The 4,364-nt window shown below is 47.8% G+C and overlaps 1 pseudogene; it reads left to right on the top strand.

Annotated features, from left to right (window-relative positions):
* The first annotated feature begins 1,171 nt into the window (after positions 1 to 1,171).
* On the top strand, positions 1,172 to 1,718 carry LOC117797835 (annotated as a pseudogene).
* Positions 1,719 to 4,364: the final 2,646 nt, after the last annotated feature.

The following is a 4,364-nucleotide window of genomic DNA, read 5'->3' as shown; positions in this document are numbered from 1 at the left end:
GTCTCTGTGAGCATCTCCCTCCATCCACCTGACACCCTGGACCATCCCTCCCTCTCCCACAGTCCAGGCTCCAGTCATCTCCCTGTGTCCCACCTGGGGACACAAGCCACTTCACCCTTCCCTGTTTCCTTGGCTGTCACCTTCCTCTGGCCACCCCTGCCCCATGGCCTGTTCTAAGTCTCCCTGTCCCAAATTCTGTCCTAGAACTTCCCATGAAGCTAATTCTCTAATGAGCAGGAGTGAGGTCAGGCATAGCTGGGATTACAAATCTCACAGTAAATGGAGGAAGGGTCACAGGATGGCACTACACTGGTCCCTGCTAGACGCCCAGGCCCTGCTCTGTCCCTAAAACACCAGCAGCCTCATCAGAGTTTGCTCTGCCCTCTCAGTCCTGCTCAGGAAGGACCCAGCAATCCCAAGTTCTGTGTCCTCCTCTGTGAAGGTGTGTGTCACCTCTGGAAGCTCCGGTCACACTTAGCACCCAGAGCCAGCCCGCCTCCTGTGTGGCCCTCCTGCTGGGACAGATTCCCTCTGCTCTCTGTTGACTGTGTCTTGTCCTCAGCTCCACAGTGGTTCACAGGCTCTCATAGGTCAGGACTGCACATGTACCTCCCACTAGACCCCAGCCCATGGAGGAAGCCTGACCAGGGACAGCACACAGGACCTCTGTCCTTCATGAAGGGTCACTCTCACATGGTGGGAACAGGAATCTGAGAAGCAGGTGAAGAAGAGGCTTGCCATCTGTGAGAAAAAGGGAGATTCTTCCAGAGACCAGCAGTGGGTGCTGTGAGATGCTGTCTGAGGGTTTATGCAGGCAAGGGGCTCCCAGCTGGGCAGTCCTTCAGTGCCAGGAGGCCCTGGGGCTGGACCTCTTACTTTCAGTGGGAACTGGACAGTCATGTCCTTTCTGGGGCTGAACAAGTCCCTGGACCTGGGCCTGTGTGTGGTCACAACAGTTGCTTCATCCAGGCCCACCCAGGGGAAACTAGTCCATCCATCAGGAAGTTTCCCTGTCCAAGGTCCTCAAACTTGTATGAGCACAGGAGGGAGAAGCAGGTGTGGGTCCCATTTGCATAAACAGCTCCTCCTCTGTAAGGCTCTGGACAGGAGATAAGACTGGCCAGGGGCAGCCCAGCCCCAGCTCTGTGGGCTAAGAAGGGGCTGTGTCACCATGGCCTGAAGCCCTGTCCTCCTCGTGCTCCTCTGTCACTGCACAGGTAGGGAAAGGCCCCAGGGCAAGAGGGTGGCCCCCTAGCTGAGTCAGATCCCTCTGGCTCAGCTCGTCAACCACATGCACCCTATCCCTTCTCTTCATTCTGATGTGTCTGTTTGCAGGGTCCCTGTCACAGCCTGTGCTGACCCAGCCGCCCTCCCTCTCTGCATCTCTGGGAACAATGGCCAGACTCACCTGTGCCCTGAGCAGAGACACCAGTGTTGGTGGTAAAAACATGTACTGGTACCAGCAGCAGCCAGGAAGCCCTCCCCGATATTTCCTGTACTACTACTCAGACTCAGACAAGGAGCTGGGACCTGGTGTCCCCAGTCGAGGCTCTGGATCCAAAGATGCCTCCACTAATACAGCAATTCTGCCCATCTCCAGGATGCAGGCTGAGGACGAGGCTATTACTGTGCTGTATATAATGGCAGTGGGAGCAGCTACACTTACCCACAGTGTCTCAGACAACGAGGAAGTGAGACAAAAACCCGTCCAACAATAGGTCTTGTCTCCGAGCCTCTTTTATTGGGAAACTGCTGTAGGGCTTCTTGTCAGGCGAATGCCCATGGTACTAAGCACAGTGAAAGAGACAGATGATGGGGGGGCAAAGTTCTGGGGCCGGAGGTTCCAAGCTGTGACACATGTATTGACGTGGTTAATCCCTTCACTAGTGACAGCAGTAGAACGTATTCCCCAGGCATTCTGGCAGGAAATGGGGCCCCACTTGAACTCTGTCCTTTCCTTACACACGGTACCCATGGAGCCTCTAAAATGAGTTTTGAAAGGGGAGGCAGCTGATTCCAACATGGACAACATGGATGAACCTCCTTGAGTAGAAGGTGTCATCTGCTAGCCGGAAGTTACTGTGGTGAAGGTGGCATCTTGGCACTAGGCTGGGAGACATCAAATATGACAAAACAAGGTTAATATTATAAGGAGAGGTCTGAATAAAAGATCTTTGATAGTTGACATTTGATGAATTTCCTCCAGTCCAGGAGTTTAAAACAATCACTAAAGGAAAGATAATTTAAAGCACCAATTTGAGCATTCATGTCAGGTAGAAACCCAGAAGTATTTTGTGGTAATCTGGACTGTATACACAGCATTGTTTTTATGCTACCACATATTTCACCTTGTATAGCAGTTAAAAACATCTAACATCACTCTATTCTGTAGAGTATCAGTTAGGGCTTTGACCATGTATTCAAGAGTTTCCATGTGTCAAACAACATTCTCCAGTCTCAAAGAGGTAAGATAGATAGATGCTAGGTGGTCATACCAATGTAACACAAAACATGTCCACCATGGTTTGGAACGTTGGCTGAGTTGGTAATGGTTTTAATAATGCATCCATGCATCCAGGCAAAACCCAGAGTACAGTGGCTTATCCAGCAAGGAGGAAGCTGTGGACGCAGGTTCGGTTGCAGAGCCATTGGATCCCAGCCAGGAGCCAGTCATATAATACTGGGCCTCCTTGGAACTGCAGTCAGGATTTCAAGGGCTACTTGGTTTTGGAGGGCCATACATGCAATGATGTCAGGCCCATATTTGATTGGGGTGTTATGACTCGATAATAATCCCCCCTTCTTCCCCCCCAAATTGCACCATGAGCATGGAGCACCAAGGAAATGTATTTGAAGTCAGTATAAATATTTTTAAGGCTTTTGCCAATTGCAAAGCACAGGTGGGTGCTATTTATTCTGCTTTGGGGCAGACATGTTTGCTGACAGGGCCTTGCCCTCAGCAGTCTTGAGTTAGACTTGACTATAGCATACCCAGTTTTTCCTACCCCTCTTTTCCATGAAACTATTACCATTGATGAACCAATTGCCTCTGTATTTTCAATAGGGGCATCTTAAATCTGGTTGACTAGAATAGACAAGATCAATAACCTCTGAACAGTTATGCTCTATAGAAGTAAAATGGTCAGTTCCAGGCTTAAGGGCAGCTGGGTTTAAAGTCTGACAGTTTTCAAGTATTATTTTAGGCATATCTATAAGCATAGCCTGGTATTTAATAAGACAGCTTCCCATTATCCATTGGTGGCTTTTGGTCTCGGACCTGATGTGAAGTCATTACAGTCAGACTGTCCTATAGTGAGCTTTGAGGCTCGTTTTTACCAGGAGGGCTGCTGAATGCTCGGCTAAAGCCTCTCCTTGTAATTGTACACCCATAGAGGTGGCTTCTAGGATTAAATATAACTATGCAGGATGAAAGCATTAAGAAGCCTTGTTTGAGGTCTGGCCTTAATATCTTAACAAGGAATCACTGGCAAGTGGGGCCAGACTTGTCAAGAGATAAAGGCATCCCCAAGTCATCATCCAGTCCAGGCACGAGGGAAGTGGGGTCATCCATTATCTCCACAAGCTCATAGTTAACCCTATGGAGTGGGGTATGCTCTGGCTTTTAGGGAATGATTTCATCATTCCAGCCACATTGGTCAAGGTGATAGCCGAGTTATACAATCATTGGGGAATCTATCCCATTTCCTGGTTGTTCAAAGAATTAAATATATGCCCATGGGCTCCTGTTATTAGCCCCATAGAATAAAACCATGAAGATTATCTATACATGCACTATGGTATAAGAATTTAACAAAGTCTTTTCTCTTAAATTTACCTCAAGTTGTCTCACTTAAGCAAACATTTAAGGACAATCAGATCTAGAATTTAACATCCACAAACGTGTGTTAGTTAAACATAGTTTTTCTCTCTAAAATAACCCTCATTTCCAGAGATAGCCAAATCAGGACTAATTTGTTTGCAAAACAAGTCCAGTTTTAACAAACTTGGCCTAATTATTTACATAAGCTCAGCAAGAATAGTGATTGATTGTATAGATCTTTTCGAATCTGCTTTGCTGGAACTTTTATAAGGAATCACCGGGTTGAACTTTTAGTAGCCTCTCCAGCCCAGAAGCCAAGCCAAGTACTTGTCATCAGTCATGCCTGTAATACCTGTAGATTTGGGCAGATTCCTCTCCATGAGGTCCCCAAAGTATCCTGAGGTTCCTGCACCTGCCAGGAAATGACATTCTTTATTCACCTGGTGAGGCTGCTGAGAACTCTGTAAGCAAGGAATTAGGCCATGCTTTATGGCTCCAGGTTTCATAGAGACGACCTTAGTTCCTGAAAGCTGTTTGGTCATAT

Source organism: Ailuropoda melanoleuca, unplaced genomic scaffold (assembly GCF_002007445.2).
Source record: "Ailuropoda melanoleuca isolate Jingjing unplaced genomic scaffold, ASM200744v2 unplaced-scaffold1505, whole genome shotgun sequence".
NCBI classification, from domain to species: Eukaryota; Metazoa; Chordata; class Mammalia; order Carnivora; family Ursidae; genus Ailuropoda; species Ailuropoda melanoleuca.
This window is presented reverse-complemented; position numbering and strand designations above follow the sequence as displayed.